General features: G+C 39.7%; 1 long non-coding RNA gene and 1 pseudogene across 1 annotated transcript; both read left to right on the forward strand.

Moving 5' to 3' along the window:
- Positions 1-2,385: 2,385 nt before the first annotated feature.
- Positions 2,386-8,142, forward strand: LOC117487529 (annotated as a pseudogene).
- Positions 8,143-8,160: 18 nt separating this feature from the next.
- LOC117487525 lies at positions 8,161-18,818 on the forward strand. Its single transcript, XR_004556378.1, has 3 exons — positions 8,161-8,244; positions 18,399-18,521; positions 18,779-18,818. It is a non-coding gene; the product is annotated as an uncharacterized LOC117487525 (long non-coding RNA).
- The last annotated feature ends 668 nt before the right edge of the window (positions 18,819-19,486 follow it).

Raw genomic sequence — 19,486 nt, forward strand, 5'->3', positions numbered from 1 at the left:
CCTTAACATCAGCAGGAGAGGACTCTTTAAAGTAGAGACACTACATACTGATATACACCTTAACATCAGCAGGAGAGGACTCTTTAAAGTAGAGACATTACATACTGATATACACCTGAACATCTGCAGGAGAGGACTCTTTAAAGTAGAGACACTACATACTGATATACACCTGAACATCAGCAGGAGAGGACTCTTTAAAGTAGAGACACTACATACTGATATACACCTGAACATCAGCGGGAGAGGACTCTTTAAAGTAGAGACACTACATACTGATATACACCTGAACATCAGCAGGAGAGGACTCTTTAAAGTAGAGACACTACATACTGATATACACCTGAACATCAGCAGGAGAGGACTCTTTAAAGTAGAGACACTACATACTGATATACACCTGCACATCAGCAGGAGAGGACTCTTTAAAGCAGAGACACATACTGATATACACCTGAACATCAGCAGGAGAGGACTCTTTAAAGTAGAGACACTACATACTGATATACACCTGAACATCAGCAGGAGAGGACTCTTTAAAGCAGAGACACATACTGATATACACCTGAACATCAGCAGGAGAGGACTCTTTAAAGTAGAGACATACATACTGATATACACCTGAACATCAGCAGGAGAGGACTCTTTAAAGTAGAGACACTACATACTGATATACACCTGAACATCAGCAGGAGAGGACTCTTTAAAGCAGAGACACTACATACTGATATACACCTGAACATCAGCAGGAGAGGACTCTTTAAAGTAGAGACACTACATACTGATATACACCTGAACATCAGCAGGAGAGGACTCTTTAAAGTAGAGACACTACATACTGATATACACCTGAACATCAGCAGGAGAGGACTCTTTAAAGTAGAGACACTACATACTGATATACACCTGAACATCAGCAGGAGAGGACTCTTTAAAGCAGAGACACTACATACAGATATGAAACTGAGGGCATTGCCCTCTAAGTAACTCACGATGATTGATAATTGAAATGGTTTTATGGACAGATGTCTTTACCTCAGAGACACTGAGATGCTTTTATAAACATTTTTGAAAAACGACGTCATCTGATAAACAGCAAAACTTACCGGCTGATGGAAAAGTACCACAGATGTGTGTCCGGACTTTTTAAATACATTTGATATGTTTTAGACTATCGACTATTGTAAGAAAACTTTATTTATACAGCAACCTTCATAAAGGGGGAGTTGAGACTAAATTAAAGCACTGTGCTGCACCAGAGCAGAACAGAAGTTAATGAGTGAATTTGGGATGTGGGAAAGTCATGCATGTTATCATTGATTTGGAGTTGGAAAAGAGGGGTTTTGTTACGCAGGAAACTTCAGCTGACCGCCTCCAGGCCCTTTCTGTCACACATCATGTCCCTGGGATCTGACTGTGGAGCAAAATCAAAACAGTTTTCACCCAAAAATGTTCAATATTTCAACCTTCTTAACTCTGCAGCAGAGGAGACAGTCATCACTTATCATTGTTACAACTTAAAGGTGGGGTATGTAATTTATTTCAGAAACACTTATTGTTATATTCCATGGAATGCTCTTAACATCCCGATAGCAATGAATACATTAAATGCTTTGACCAGGGGTTCCCAAACTGGGGGGGAGTGAGGGTCGCGAGATGATTACAAAATTAAAATTGAAAATTAAAAATAGTTAATTATTATTTTTTTTCATTTTTTTTAATCAATTTTTTTGTTGTTATTAATAATAACTAGGGCTGTCAAGTTAACCCGTTAATAACCTGTGCCAGAGACTGGCGACCCCCTGTCAACGGGGGTCGCCAGTCTCTGGCACAGGTATTTTGGGGGTCGCAGGCTGAAAAGTTTGGGAACCCTTGGCTTTGACAATAAATCCATTAAGAAATATCATCTGTGGAAGCCGTAGTACTGTAAAAAGCACGACCAATCATCTGAGCCGGCCTGGCTAAAATAACTGGATGGCCTACCTGCCTGTCAGCCTTCCATCTGTGCACAAACTTATCTCGTGCCCTCATTGGTCATGTGCGCGTTCGTGTGTGTTGGAGGAGGGGCTCTGTAAGGAAGTGGCAGATTTTCTCCGGTTGTGTATTTTCAAATTCTAGCGATCTCGAGCTGGTTTCTCAAACTTACCTACCCCACCTTTAAACAACACACATTTCACAATGTATTAAAATAGTTAATACGTTTATGAACAGAATTGAATAATTGTGTAGGTCATTTTTCTCAAGCCAAAACACGTCAACCTCCTTTGGTTCCAGAATCTCATTTACAAGGAGTTGCTGTATAATATGAATTCTTATATGCTGAAATCCATTACACATTCAAGTTTATACAACTTGGAGTGGAAAAATATGCATACAAATTCTGATATGGTCAAAATACTCACTTGTAACAGTGTAATTGGATGAATGAAGCCCATTTGAAACCTAAGAGTCAAATCTACATACCTATATCTGCATTGTCTAATAAACATATGTCTGTCTTTCCCCCTGTGTGACTCTCAGCGAAGCATTCCCTCACCTACATCTACACAGCCTTCTCCAAACCTGTGAATCTCCCGGGCATCCATGAGTTCACCGCCATGGGGCTGCTGGACAACAAGATGATCGACTACTTTGACAGCGATGTTCAGAAGAAAGTTCCCAAACAGGACTGGATGAAGAAGCAGATGCCGACAGAATACTGGGACAAAGGCACGCAGTCCCGCCAGAGCAAGCAGCAGTGCTTCAAAGTCAACATCGACATCGTGATGAAAGAATGAGACAGAATGACTCAGGTAAGATCCACGTAGGAGCCAAAATGCTTATTTATAATAATATCATCCATGCAAAGTGAAAGCTCGAAAAATAACATCAACTTTCGGATTCCCCTTTCTATTGAAGGTACCGTGGCACAAATGTTTTACCATTTCCATCAAAGCGCACCTCCTTCCTAAACGGGGCTAGCTTTTTTAGCCATTGGGCAATTAGCAAGTGAGACATTTGAAAAGAACATTTGTAGAATCCAACCAATAGCCATTTAACCTGTTAAGCAATCGGAACAATTTTCACGAAACTGTGTCTCAGGGCTTCTTAACATTTAAAAACCTATTAATGTGTCATACCCACTTAACGGGAAGAAACTCAGCTACCTGACGATACGAACCATTTTTACCGAAGTGAAGATATGGTCATTTGTTCTGGGAATGTCATTTTCGAGCCTGAGACCTGAAAAACAGGCTCAGGGCTTAACAGGTTAAACCTTTTTTTTGTATCAAAGTGATTGCCAGTGTCTGGCTTGTCTCTTGCTGCTTTAGTGAAGGCTTAGCAACAACAGCATGCTAACTTAAGCTGGGTTGCCTATTTAAGGTGGACCAGTTGTTCTTATTTTAGTGACACGCTGCTTTGACTAGCAACTTGTCCTCCAACAACAGGAGGTGTATTTTAATGATAAAGAACATATTTTTTTCAGAGCACAGTTCAGTTTTAAATTATTCCATTGTAAGTTGACATAGATTGCCATACTGTATGACATTGTCTCATATTGAAGGCAGGAGCATGAAAATCACATTACAATAGTTTACTGGCAGACTTTTTGATCTTGGTAAATGCTTAAAAGTAAAGGAAATATAGTTTTGTAGTAGGCAGACTTATGTCTATATATTAAACCATATTCTTGTTATTAGGCTCTTGTCTCACTGTCCCGCCCCTCGCTCTCGTTACAGACGTCCACATTCTGCAGTGGATGGTCGGCTGTGAGGGCGAAATGCAGGCTGAGGGTAAGCTTCAGTACCACCGTGGGAAGGACATGTACAGCTACGACGGGACCGACTTCCTGTCCTTCGACGACTCCCACTCCACCTGGGTGGCCTCAACCGTCGTGGCACAGCCGACTAAGAGGAAGTGGGATAGCGTCCAGATTCTGACAGAATACATCAAAGGCTACCTGGAGACTGAGTGCATGAACTGGTTGAGCATATTTGTGGAGTTTGGAAAAGAAATGGACACCAGTATGTATGACCTCAAATTATTTTAATTTTTGTTCTAGATATTAGAAATAGCTTTTGTAACGTAAGGATCTCTATGCACATTTTTAAACTGACTAGCCTTAAAAACAATGGGGTTTCCACAAATTCAACTGAGGGTTGACTAATCCCAGAATGTCATTTTCGAGCCTGAGACCTGGAAAACAGGCTCGGGGCTTAACAGGTTAACAGGTTAAGCAACATTTGGCTGGCACTACACTATCATCAAATTGCCATCATTACAGATGAAAGCAAACCATCTATATTATAAACCCCTATTTAGGTCAAAACATTCGCCATCATTTGACTGGCGGTAAAAAACTAAGTTTTTGCAAATCAAATCAACAAATTAAGAATACCAAACATTTTTCCACGATTCCATTTTCCAACCTAGAACTAAATACAATAGTCCTGCTATTGGAAATAAAACTGTTAACTTAAATAATTATTTGGACTGGTTAAAAATGAAAAGCCTGCAAATATGATCTGATATTATGGTTTATTTTTCCAGCTCCTCCAACGGTGTACGTGTTTTCAAAGAATGCCAGGTCGGAGAACAACATCATCCTGTTGTGCATGGCCACCGGTTTCTACCTGAAAGACATCGTGCTGCAGATCAAATGGAACGGCCGTATTCTGACCAACGAGGACGGAGTGTCTACAACGGGCACTCGACCAAACGGAGACCTACCAGAGAAAAGACTGCGTGGAGATTCTGAGGACTGACATGTCCACCTACACCTGTGAAGTGAAGCATGTTGAGTCAGGCATGCATGTTGAGGAGGAATGGGGTAGGAAACTTTTTCTTGCCTTTTTTGTTCTTTAAGCCCCTGTCACACTGTCCCGAAATTGACACCCGATGGACACACGAATATGGAATTGTGAATTTCGCACAAAGATGGCCCCGAACCACACACAAAGGCAACATTTACATTACATTTAAGACATACAACTGCAACGAAAGTAACACAAACACTTATGTTACAGTACTATGATACTGTACTGATATCTTCAGACTTTGTTCTTTACTTTCTCCGTCTTTATATGTTGAAAATATGACGTTTTCTCCATAATGTTGTTTCCATAGCAACAACAACTTCCTGTCAACTCGCCTTCAAAATAATATATTATATCCTTTTCAGTTTCACAGAACACAAATTGGGTTATTTACATAATATGTTTACATGATTTTGTTGTGCAATAAAACAACCCGATGGACACACGACAAAGGAAATGTTCAAATTCGGCTCTGATCGTAACAACATCGGGCCATTCGTGAGGGCATCTTAAGCCATCGTATGACCGCCGGTGGAGTTTCTCAGGCTCCGGCAGCAACTTCGTGAGCGGTGGGAAAATATTTGGCATGCCTACAAATTGCCGAAGGACCTTGCGAAGGTTCATTTTCGTGTTGAATTCGTGTGTCAATTTTGCCCTTCGTAAGGCCATCGTGAGGGCATCTTGTTATCATCGATACCATCGGGCATTCGCCCCGATCAGAGTGAGGGCGAATGCCCGATGGCACCGATGATAACACGAAGATGACACGATTTGACAAGATGCCCTCACGAGTGCCTTACGAAGTTGCTGCCGGAGCCTGAGAAACTCCACCGGCGGTCATACGATGGCTTAAGATGCCCTCACGAATGGCCCGATGTTGTTACGATCAGAGCCGAATTTGAACATTTCCTTTATCGTGTGTCCATCGGGTGTCAATTTCAGGACAGTGTGACAGGGGCTTTAGCATTTCTTGCTGTTTACATGTTAATTGCAGAGGCTGGCAAGGGACAAATGATTGAAATTAGTAAGGCTTTTCTCAACTAAAAATACTTATAATTGTTGACTAATTGATTTGACAGATCTGATTATCTCGAGGAATATCAAATGCAAAAGCACCAAATCTTGTTTTTAATAGAGATGTGCTAAGAAGTGTCTTAGATTAAAGTCATTCAGCAGGACAAAGCATACAAAAATGATTCATTCTTAATCGACTACGACCAAAATAACCTTTGAGTCAAATTAGTGAGGGAGACCTAGAAACACCTTACAAGCCAACGTTACTAACCACAGCCGAATTGCCCAGTATTAACAGAAAGATTATTACATTTTATATAAGGAATAGGAATGATTTTGAAGATGTAACCTTTTTAAAATATCCATAGTTCTGCTTCATATCAATCTTTATTTGCACGATCCTATGATAATGAAACTTAATATTTCATGTAAGAGTAAGAAAGACATTCTCCAAAAATGCTGCTTTCAGCCTCAAATATGTACATTTCCTGCTTTTCTTACGCCTTTGAGACACTGGGTGTTTCTCAATCGCGAGTACGCTTGCTTGGTAGCACATATCTGCCGAGCATCTTGCTTCAGAAGCGAGTCAAGAATACTTCCTGCCATTCGGAAAACAAAGAGTGGAACAGGCTAGCAAGTGTGCAGGTGTGCGTCCTATGAGAGGCCCCGCCTCCTTACATCTTCCGCCACAGATTTGGGGAAATTGGTCTGTGCGCAAGCATTGTGGGGATTTTAAGGCCGCGAAGTCTACTCATGTGCACACTCGATATTTCTCCAAACGGAGTACGCCGGGCTCAGTAGATTTCAAAGTATACTGGAGATTGGAACAGTACTTCGGCGGCACTCGATGACGTAGTATGCTTGAAATAGTGGCTCGGAAGCAGCTTTACTCGCGATTGAGAAACACCCACTGAGTCATTTTGTTTTGCTGACATTTTACTGACCCAACGATGAACTGAACAAATTATCAAAAGATTTATTGATTAAAAAAAAGTTTTTAGTTGGAGCCCTTATTTATCAATCAATCAATTAATCACATTTTATTTATATAGCCCAATATCGAACATTTGACATTTGTCTCAGTGATGTTGACTTTATCCATAATCATAGCTATGTGTTAACATGGTCTTTATTTACAGGAGCGTGCATAAGTTGAAATAAGGGCGAAGGTAACTCGTTTATTTTCTGTTTAAATCAAAACATTCAGGTAGCAGCAGATTTGAAAATGTCTTCTCTTTGCAGGTTCAAAGCCTCTGAGAAGCAGCAGTGATGGCTCAGGTGGTCAGTGTCTCTGTCCACTCATTAAAAGCTGGTTGTGTGTGTCTTCATGTGTGTGTTTTAACTGTGTCTTCTGGCGCTTTTCCACTGCAGCACGACCCGCTTTTTTTTGCTTTTCCACTCAGGGCTACTTTTTCACCTTTTTTCTGGCCCTCCAAAATTGAGGTTCTTACCGGGCCAACAACCGGGCTGAATAAGCTAAACTAGTGACGGCAAGGGGGCTACCACGACAACAACATGAACATATTTGACCGTGATTTAATTGTAATACACAGTGAAATCGCACTCAACGAGTGAAACTGGACAGTAAGAATCACCTCACAATGGATTAAGGATCGTATATATAATATATATATCATTAGTAACAATATATAAAATATATTATATATAAATATATATATGCCGCTAAAACTGTGTAATATATACCTGGCTGCTAAATCCTCCGAACTGTTACAGGATGTGTATTTTGTAAAATGTGTAACTTTTTTTTAATCTTTAATACTTTTTGTATGCATACTTTAGGTAACATTAAGCTGTCTTTGGCTCTTTTCTGCTGTAACAATGTAAATGTATTCTGATTCTGATTCTGATTGATATGTTTTTGTCAGTTTGTTTCCCTATATTGCGACACTTGTTTTGTTTTGTATGCATCAATACCTTCACCCAGCTTTGAGGCCTCCAATGAATGAAATCATCTTGTGGCTGGGAAAAATGTGAACAAATAAATCTCACAAAGAGTGACTTTCTGGTGTAATCATTATAATATCAAAGACAAGCGCTTTTAGTAACAATATATAATATTCTATATCATCTGTTTTATATCTGTGAATGTACATGAATACAATAATGCATTATTAACCATTTGAAATAACATTTACTGATAATACTAACAATATTTGTACTTAAGTATAGTTGTACATGCAGGATATGTATTTATGGGTTATTTGAACACACTGTATTGATGTGTTCTTTTACTTCAAGTACTTTGTTGTGCTTGTTTGTAGCTACATGTCTGTTCCTGTCTTCCTGTAATATGTTCTCCTGTGTAACTTGATCGAAGGGAGCTGCAAACAGGGAGGGACCTCGAGAGTGAAAGTAAGTGAGTAACAGACAGACTCCATTTCACACGTTGACAGAGCAGCAGAAAGAGAACAGGGTGAGTGTTAAAACCAGGCTCTGCTGGGGTTTCCTAAACTATTCATGTTTACTCTGTTTGACTTTATCTCTGAAAAATACAGTCTCGATAAAAAAGCAACGTCTTAGAGTCCGATGTGGCATATTGAAATGTTGTAGGCCTAAACTTCCCCTTTCACGTCCGTGTGTCTGCGCCATCATGGTTACATAACTATACAGACTTATGTGTTGTTGTTAGTGGTGTTAGTTGATTTAAAACAAAAAGTAATCGCGTAAATCACGATCATAAACTGTGATTAATCTTCATAAATCAGAAGTGTTAAATATTAGTAGGCCTGTTAACTTGTATTTTGGAGAGATATAAAACAAATACGTTGTGTGTTGTAGTCTAATAAAGCGGTCCATGAAAAACTGCTGAGAGAAATAAGAGGGGTTTGAATCCGTGTATCTACCGTCCGTTTGTTTTTCTTTATTCAACAAGTAAACGGAAGAGCGTCTGAGAGGACTTTTTGCTTTTTGCTTTTTAACTTACTAAAAATGGTCTGAGGCCCAATCCCAAACCACGCCCTACACCCTACCCCTACACACTCCCCCTCCGTGACGGAGTGAACTCCGTGGAGTCTCACACGCAGCTCAACGAGGCTCCCTCCTGTCAGATGGAGGGAGTACATACAGCGGCAAGCTTTGGGACAAACTCCCCTCTCTCCGGCAGAAACAGGAAATGCCGTAACTGTATGTAACAACGGTTTCAAATCAGCATCTCTTTGACAAAAAATACAAATTAATAACTAAAATAAAACTCCAAACATCTTTAATTGTGTTACTTTTTTGTAAAGCTCTTTTAGTTTTAAACCTGATGTTTATAAGCTTCTTAGTTTTTGCAACAGTCTGTAAATATACACGGCTTTATAATAAAATGCACACATTTACCTTTTTCTAGACTAAACACAGGTATGATCCTAAGCATGAACACATGAGGTTATCATGAGGTTGTTAACATCGCAGTTTATCAGTGGATGTTTGCTGGAACTGTTTGTAAACAGCGTGTTTCCTGACGGACACACACAGCGTTGAGACCTCTTATTATTAGGGCTGTCAGTCGATTAAAATATTTAATCGCGATTAATCGCAAATTAATCGCACATTTTGTATCTGTTCTAAATGTACCTTAGAGGGATATTTTTCAAGTTTTTAATACTCTTATCAACATATGAGTGGACAAATATGCTTTATATGTTTGTTTATTATCACATGAACAATGACAAATATTCTCATGAATATTAAACACAACAACCTGAACATTACAAATATTCGCCTCAATTCAACCTGGAACCTCTCTCATACAATAATACTGTGTGTGTGTGTGTGTGTGTGTGTGTGTGTGTGTGTGTGTGTGTGTGTGTGTGTGTGTGTGTGTGTGTGTGTGTGTGTGTGTGTGTGTGGTGTGTGTGGGTGTGTGTGTGTGTGTGTGTGTGTGTGTGTGTGTGTGTGTGTGTGTGTGTGTGTGTGTGTGTGTGTGTGTGTGTGTGTGTGTGTGTGTGTGTGTGTGTGTGTGTGTGTGTGTGTGTGTGTGTGTGTGTGTGTGTGTGTGTGTGTGTGTGTGTGTGTGTGTGTGTGTGTGTGGAGACACTGTGATGGATCGTTGGAGCTATGTGCAGCTCAAGACACATATGCTCGATCGGGAGCTGCCTGGACGCTGCAATCATGTTGCGCGCACTATCCGTGCTGAGTGTGCTGACTTTTCGTACAATGTCCCACTGTCTGGCTACCTGCATAAAGTCAAGTGCTCGGCGCAGTTGTCGGCAAAATGTCGCTCCTCTGTTTTCATTGAAACAGCTCCTTATATCCGTTAGCGCAGCTAGCTAGCACCAGATGCCAGTCCGGGCCTGCCGGTGAGCGTGGAAGTGTGGTCTGCCACAAGCGGGCGGCAGGAGCGGGGCTGTCAGCATCAGCTTGTAGATGGTATTTTAAACTCGATGTGCTCTGAAACTACGGGGCGGCCGAGGACAAAAAATACACATGCGTTAATCGCGTTAAAATAACTAGTGGCGTTAATCTTTTTTTGCGTTAACGCGTTAACTTGACAGCCCTACTTATTATACATCCATGGTTGAGACCAGTCAGGTAGAGACCGGTCTCCAGTCAGCACCGATGCAGACTCGCTGTTTGAGGGCTTGATAGTGAAGTAAGAAGATATGATTCTACACTGTATTGAAGTGAACATGTATTAGTTGAACTGTTTTATGTAATCACAACGGTTTATGGGTAATCATATATATATAGGAATGTTGTTCTCACTTTTAAACTCACTGACCTAGAGATTCTGTTTTCACACACCAACCTTGAGTTCACTCCTAAAAGCAGATGTCGTCATTGAGGTCGTTAAAGACAACATTACATCCTCCTTATCACCGCTAAGACCAGGTGCTGTTTTTAAGTCGTTAAAAGACATCGTTAAATATGTGGAGAACTCATGGGAAAGAAATGAAGTTAAGATTCTAATCACAGATAGAGGTTGACTTTTGACCTTATGGAACTTTATGGTCCGAACTCTGATTGAACCAGACCAGAAGGGAATCCAGCCAGTCAGGACACTTGGGGGAGGTGGTCAGCTTAAACAGCTCCTCCCCAGGGGTTCTCTAATTCGCTTGGGAGAAAAGTGGGAAGGAAGAATCGACAAATCTCCGCCCCAAAGACAGATAGAAATACTGATGTTTGTGTGTGTAAAATTGCTTTTGGGTTTGGTGAGTGGTTGACTCCGTTAAACTGTGTCCGCATCGCATCATTGACAGAAGGCACTCTCTTCTCGTTCGATGGGTGGTTTGATCCCGATACATTTTAGCCGCATCGCATCACGAATCTAAAAGCCCGGAGTACCCGGAGTACTCTGTATAACTTGTATATGTGTTTGGTTTCCTACTAGAAGTAAACTCAGATAATTTGTTATAACTTTGATTCCGGTGTTTTCAATTCCTTTCTTAATTTAATAGAGATCCAGCCTCATCCAACGAACGGCGCGTAGCAGAAGTATTCTACTCCAACAATAGCCCACTCCCGCTCCACACTCGTTGGTTTGGAACAGCACTTAATGTGGCGGAGTCGGGCCCTCCGTGCGAACGCGCAAACCGAGGGGGGGTAGGGCTTTTGGATTGGGCCAAATAGAGAGGCGAAGTCCCTCCCCTTCCGGTGGGACTCATGGGACCTTATTTCGGAAAAAGTTTGTATTGAAGTCAATGGAGAGAGAAAGATTATCTTTCGATCCCGTTTGAATTGTGCCACAAATTACACATATGATGTTTGTCAATCTTAAATAATAATTTCCATGTCAAAAAAGTCACAGTTTGTCGTAAAACTGTTGAAATATAAGACTATGAAAAGTACGCAACTAGAAAGCCTACAAATCCCAGAGTCCCGGTCCCGCATGCTGGCTCTTAGGAACCGACTAACTCCCCTTGTGTGTATGCACAGCTCTCAACATGCCCAGACTTGGAGTGATTTTCACCTCTTTTAATACTTTCCGCCTCATTCTGAAAGAAAGAAGTGAAATGTGCCAACGTGACGGCCGTCTGGGTGTGTGGTGCGAGACGGGAGATGTAGTTCATTGAGCGGTTTCACACAAAAAAAGTGTTACTTCACAGTTTTACGACATATTTTATTTTTTTGACTTGCAAAATTATCTTTTAAATTGACAAACATCATATGTGTAATTCGTGGCACAATTCAAACGGGATCAAAAGATAATCTTTCTCTCCCCATTGACTTCAATGCATAACTTTTCCGAAATAAGGTCCCATGGAGCTCCCCCGGAAAGGGAGGGACTTCGCCTCTCTATGGTCATTGGAGCGAGGGGCGGGGCGAAACTCACGGAAGTGATTTCAAAACAAAAGCACTCGTGTGCTTGGAACGGTGATAATATTATAAACAAGGTGAATTTAGCGATCACAGCGAAAACGGCCAAGACACACATTGAGCCCAGAAAATGAATGTTATTAAGGGCTGTAAATATAATAAGCCTCTGTCTAAAATGGACAACATTGTTAGGAGATTTAAACTATACAGCGATTCTGCTCTGCGGTCACTCAGCCGTCTCTCCACTTTGTTTTTTCAAATCAGCTGCTCTTCATTTTTTGTCCTGCTATATTTGATGATCGATACAAATATTTGTTACCATAAGTTCTTAATAAAACTGATACTGTTGGACTCGGTACTAGTTTGACTGCTACCAGAAATAAAATGAAGTACTTTTACTGTGTACTTTGTGAGTAATCCTCTGTCAGAGTCCCCTCCATAGTACATAATGTATGCTTTCTGCTATCTTTGATGAGTGATACCACAATGTTACCATTAGTTCTTAATGATATTGATACTGCTGGACTCAGTAGTCTTACACCTACTACCACAATACAATGAAGTACTTCTAGTGTGTACTTTTTGAGTAATCCTCTGTCAATGTCCCCTCCTGAGAACAAAATCAAGTTACTTCTGATAAGTTTGATGAGGGGGAAATTATTTTTGCCATTAGTTCTTCGTGAGATTGATCCTGTTGGACTCAGTACTAGTGAAACTACTCCAACAAGTACTGTGAAGTACTTTTACTGTGTACTTTTTGAGTAATCCTCTGTCACTGTCCGCTCCTGAGCAGTGGCTAGGGGGTGGCTACTTGGGCCCCCGGATCTTTTCTGAAAAGCCCCGAATGTTTCACTGAGAAACGTATCGTGTATTGTGCAGTACCGGAGTCCAACAGAGAGGCAGCAGCTGCGGGAACAGTAGCCTGCGTATTACCCCCGCTGCAAGGATCCGGTGAGTCCACAGTTCACGCTAACCCCAACAACAACTTCCTACAATCCTAAATCCGCCACTGCTCCTGAGTACAAGGTTGCATGTTTCTCTGCTATTTTGAATCAGCGTTAAAACACGTTTCTTCCTGAGACTGATATTATTGGACAGAGTATTTTAAGAGGATATGGTAGACATGATATCAGTAATACTTCCAGTCAGTACTCCGGCAGCAGCATTTTTACACCTTGGAAAGTCTTTAGAGACTGGCCTTTAGCAAAGTGACACACCCTTGTGACTCTTGTTGGCCTCTTATGACAATGCTGTCTTTTAAATAGGATTATTTCTCTGCTCCTAGTTCATTCCTCTCAGATTCTTCCATCAGTCCCAGTCATCGCATGTCAGTCAATAGAGCTTTGAAAAATGTGTCCAATTCAACAAAATGTTTTTTTGTGAGTGAAGGCCAGAGCTAAATTATAGATGGTTTGATTGTGTAATTACAAGGTGAGAGAAAATAAATCCACATCCTCCGATGAAACTTATTTTATTTCCTTTTCCATGTTATACTTATACTTACTTGCATTAGAACATTTGCATGTTGAACTGCTGGATATCTTCCCCAGCCTCAAGGAAATACAATAAAATAAATTGATTCATAATTTAAAAAAATGATAAAATGTATAAATTAATAATGTCGTGTGCAAACATTTAAAAATGTAAATCTAAAATGAAAAAAAAGTTTACTTTTGAAATGATTTCTCACAAAAATCAATAGTAAATTGTAAAAAAAGGGTTTAGTCAATACACGTTTTTCAGCCTAGAATAGTTTAAATTGTAAGTAAACTATATCAAATACCACATGCATGGCAATTAACCCATTTTTGCCCGCTATTTAAATTGACTTTGGTTGAAGTTAATAACAATATTGATATTATGTAGATATATATAGCACATGATTGAAAAAAAAGTTTACTTTTGAAATGATTTCTCACAAAAATCAATAGTAAATTGTAAAAAAAGGTTTAGTCAATACACGTTTTTCAGCCTAGAATAGTTTAAATTGAAAGTAAACTATATCAAACACCACATGCATGGCAATTAACCCATTTTTGCCCGCTATTTAAATTGACTTTGGTTGCACTTAACAATATTGATATTATATAGATATATATATATAGCATATCATTGATGCAGTCTTTCTGAACACTTTTAAAATAAAATACTGCAAATGAAGAATATTTGTAATGTTCTGCACAGATAGTGCCTTAACTTGAATTTCAAAACACGTGGCAACTTTATCGATACAGCAGATGAAAAGATTTGTGGAAGGATAAATTCTTCATGGGCTTCAATGGCTCTCTAGATAAAGGGCGTTTTATGGTTGCTTGTATTATCCTCAGATAGGGGTTTGTTTAAATGACTAGTGACATTTTAATAAATATTGAAAAAAAGGGCTCCAAAAAGGCATATATATATATATATAACCTGGCCGGCTTAACCCGTCTGTATTTCTTCAAGCACCACAAGATTCAGTTTATAAAGTACAATTCTGGGCCATTGATTGTGTTATTTCTCCAAACACATGCAGTAAAAATGCCTGTTTTGAAGCCTTCAAATGGTTCAGGAAAAGGACTTTACATTGGGTTATACTTAAAGACAGGACTATTCAGTTAAGAGAAGAGAAAAAAGGAAAGCACATTGTTATAATGGGTGATGTAACATTAATGACAGACATAATATGAGGTCCTTGGCACTCAGACTCTAGAGGGGTCATTTTGTGATCATGGGGCATCACCCTTACAGCATCAGGACAATATCATATGGAGTCAGACACTAGAAGTGTGCTGGAGGCGTTGACTGGGACTGATGGAAGGATGAGGCTGATGAGACTGAAGAATCTGCGAGGAACGAACTAGCGGCAGAGAAATAATTATATATTAAAAGACAGCAGCTTCATAAGAGGCCAACCAGAGTGACAGAGTGTGTCACTTTGCTGAAGGATATTTGTGACCAGTTATCCAGGCCAGACTCTAAAGACTTTCCAAGGTGTAAAATGCTGCTGCCGGAGTACTGACTGGAAGTATTGCTGATATCATGATGTCCACCATATCCTCTTAAAGTACTTTGCCCAATAATATCAGTCTCAGGAAGAAAGGTTTTTTAATGCTTATTAAAAATAGCAGAGAAACATGCATTCTTGAACTCAGGAGGGGACATTGACAGAGGATTACTCAAAAAGTACACAGTAAAAGTACTTCATAGTACTTGTGGGAGTAGTTTCACTAGTACTGAGTCCAACAGGATCAATCTCACGAAGAACTAATGGCAAAAATAATTTCCCCCTCATCAAACTTAGCAGAAGTGGCTTGATTTTGTTCTCAGGAGGGGACATTGACAGAGGATCTTTTTTAAAACAACACACCAGAAGTACTTCATTGTATTGTGGTAGTAGGTGTAAGACTACTGAGTCCAGCAGTATCAATATCATTAAGAACTAATGGTAACATTTTCTTTTTATCATTCATCAAAGATAGCAGAAAACATGCATTATGTACTATGGAGGGGACTCTGACAGAGGATTACTCACAAAGTACACAGTAAAAGTGATCATTTTATTTCTGGTAGCAGTCAAACTAGTACCGAGTCCAACAGTATCAGTTTTATTAAGAACTTATGGTAACAAATATTTGTATCGATCATCAAATATAACAGGACAAAAAATGAAGAGCAGCTGATTTGAAAAAACAAAGTGGAGAGACGGCTGAGTGACCGCAGAGCAGAATCGCTGTATAGTTTAAATCTCCTAACAATGTTGTCCATTTTAGACAGAGGCTTATTATATTTACAGCCCTTAACCTCTTAAGCACGGCGGTCCCCCCATTGGACCCCTCCCACCGTTTTGTTTTCGAGATAATGTCTCAGGGCTTCTTAACATTTATGAAACTATTAATGTGTAGCACCAGATTAACGGGAAGAATCTCAGCTAACTGAAGATATGAACCATTTTTACCAAAACAAAACACAAGTCTCATAAGAAGGGTCTAAATGACCAACCCAGTCTCACGGCATTTCGTAGTCACGAAATTAATTTAATCTATTGATTCGTGTTCACCAACACGATTTTCACCTTTTTTTCGTGTCACACAGAACGATTTTAAATGCAATGTATTTCTATTGGTAGTATGTTTCGTGCCTGCAACACGTCTTTTTGTCCGGTCGGGTCTTGGAAGACCAGAAGCTGTGTGGTTCATAAAAACATGTTCTTACTCAATATCTTACCCTAAGCCTAACCCTATCCCTTTTATTTTAAATTGTATAATGTCTGAGTTTTTTTGCCGTCAGTGAGGAAAAGAAATGGCTCAGAGCCTCAGAATACTGAAATCTGTATTTTATGTCATCTCTTTTTCCTTCTAATTTGTTATTATTTGGTGCAGGTATGAAACATACTACCAATATAAATACATTGCTTCTAAAATCGTTCTGTGTCAGAATACTTAAATCTGTATTTTTTTAAATGTCTTTTTCCTTCTAATTTGTTATTATTTACATTGCTTTTAAAATCGTTCTGTGTGACACGAAAAAAATGGGAAAATCGTGTTGGTGAACACGAATCAATAGATTAATTTCGTGACTATAACACGAAATGCCGTGAGACTGGGTTGAAATGACCCCTGAGCGAAAAAAATCTAACGCACTGCGGCACACAATTCAAGATAAAGATACCCTTATTACTTATCGTAGCTGCACATACAATATAGCCTATTAAAGCTGAGACTCCACTGATTATTTATGTATAGTATCATCACTGAGCGATCCGAACTTGCGACAGGGGAAGCAAACACAGACATCACAACACGTACCTTTACGGAGCTTTTACGGCAGATCGTCTCACCGTAGCTGTCAATTAGGTCAAAAGACGTGTTCAATGGCATTAAAACGAAAAAAAAAAAATCTACAACTGTTGATCCATAGGTTGATAATGTACCTGTCCCTTTAAAAAAATTATTTATAATCCATAATTCCATTTTTTATGTAAAAATCGGAGCGGAAAAGTTAGCTGCTAATGGTAGCCACCAGAGTGTATGCAGCTTCCGGTTTTGGTAACGCGTCACTCTCACTCCTTATTTGTTAACGTTTTGGTGTGTATATAACTTTCCCTCGATTCCATTGGCTCTAGCGGTTATAAAGAGATTTCATTCATCAAAATCGAGCAAGGGGGGCCAGAGATAGGTCAAATCCACCCAAATGACCCCAAAAGTGGGGGTTTTTGGCTAAATCTCTCTAACAAGGTCAAATTTCACTTGTTTTGCATCAATCTTGATACAGGGTACTTATTATATGTTGTACTTTGGATTCCTAAAGCTTTTAGTCTACTAACCGATCATCCAAGGGTAGTTTTCACTATAAGTACAAAATAAATTTTGGACGGACACTATAATTTACAGTTTTTTACTATGTAAAATCTGAATTTTCTTTAAAATAAAAAACATCTATATTGATTCTGACTTTTCTACATCCAACTCACAGGTTTATCATTACTTTGAGAATAAAGATTATTAATTTAACCCTTTTAGAAGGGAAGATATGGTCATTTGTTCTGGGAATGTCATTTTCGAGCCTGAGACCTGAAAAACAGGCTCAGGGCTTAAGAGGTTAAAGGTGGGGTAGGTAATTTTGGAGAAACCAGCTTGAGTGCGCTAGAATTTGAAAATACACAGCCGGAAAAAATCTGCCACTTCCTTACAGAGCCCCTCCTCCAACACACACGAACGCGCACATGACCAATGAGGGCACGAGATAAGTTTGTGCACAGATGGAAGGCTGACAGGCAGGTAGGCCATCCAGTTATTTTAGCCGGGCCGGCTAAAAGGATCAGTCGTGCTTTACCGACAAATGTAATATTATTACAGTACCCAACACCCAACTCTGCTCGTATGGTAGTATAGCTACTTGCTGCCACTATCATATTGCGAGCACTATCTGCTCCTAAAGTAGTGAGCTGTCCATCTCCTGGATTCAGCAGAATGCCACCCCTCCGTTTTCACCAGACCTAAAGAACGAGTGCACAACACTTGTCATGGATTAAATGTGCTTTTACACCGAGGTAGTTATAGCTCTGACTGATGTCTGGAGGTGGAAGAAGTACTCAGATCTTGTACTTGAGTAAAAGTAGAAATACTCAGATCTTGTACTTGAGTAAAAGTAGAAGTACTCAGATCTTGTACTTGAGTAAAAGTAGAAGTACTCAGATCTTGTACTTGAGTAAAAGTAGAAGTACTAAGATCTTGTGCCATTCACGTTTTTTTTGACAGCACAAATTTAAACCAAAATGTATCATTATGATGGATTTGATTGAATGCTTGCATTATAAAGTGTGTGTGTTTATGTATTTGTCTCCAGGGTTACTAGTTCGTCTCTCAGGATGGAGAACATGAGAGATTTGGATGATGAGGAGGAGGACAAATCTTCAGTGTCCAGAAAACCTCCAGATTTGAGTAATACACTTGGAGCATCTGACACAAGGTAAGAGTCTGTTTCTGCTGTGAACTGACCTGAAGAGGAGTCTGGTTTGATCTGTTAAGTAAATGAACTTGGAACATGTAGAACTTTTCACTCTCACAAAGAATTGTAACAACAGAAACCCACAAACACCATTTTTAAAACATAAAGTTTAGAGTAAGAACAAAAATCTTTAAAGGGGAAAGAAAATCAAAACTGAAATCAAACGCTGCTTTTTACAAGAACTAGTGATGTGTGTTAAACATTTGTTGTTTCCACAGACAGAGAGCAGAGTCTCCAGTCCCCAGCTGCCTGTCTCTGAAGAGTGACTGGTCTATGGAGAACCCTCCAGTCTTCAGTAATGAACCTGGACCCTCAGACACAAGGTAAGAGTCTGTTTCTGCTGTGAACTGACCTGAAGAGGAGTCTGGTTTGATCTGAGTAGCAGATCACAGTACAGAAACTCAGTAGAGCTCAGTATAGAAACTCAGTAAAGCTTCACTGTGGAGTTCAGTCATGAAACAACGTCAATGAGACGAAAGAAACCCAGAAGAGGAAAGTAAAGAGGTAACTGAGCTCTGGCTGTGCTCATCAGCAACAGTTAATCATCTACTATTGTGAAATCATTCTCACACTCGACATGTAGGACTTTGTGTTAGGTTAAGTAAATCAACTTCGAACATGTAGAACTTTTCCCTCTCACAAAGAATTGTAACAACAGAAACCCTCAAAGCACGACTTAAAAACTGAAGTTCAGAGCAAGTCCAAAAACCATTACTAAGGTCAAATCTGCTGAAATGAAAAGCTGTTTTTTATTACAAGAACTAGTGATGTGTGTTAAACATTTGTTGTTTCCACAGACAGAGAGCAGAGTCTCCAGTCCCCAGCTGTCTGTCTCTGAAGAGTGACTGGTCTATGGAGAACCCTCCAGTCTTCAGTAATGAACCTGGACCCTCAGACACAAAGTAAGAGTCTGTTTCTGCTGTGAA

The sequence above is a fragment of the Trematomus bernacchii genome, unplaced genomic scaffold, assembly GCF_902827165.1.
Source record: "Trematomus bernacchii unplaced genomic scaffold, fTreBer1.1, whole genome shotgun sequence".
Classification (NCBI taxonomy): Eukaryota; Metazoa; Chordata; class Actinopteri; order Perciformes; family Nototheniidae; genus Trematomus; species Trematomus bernacchii.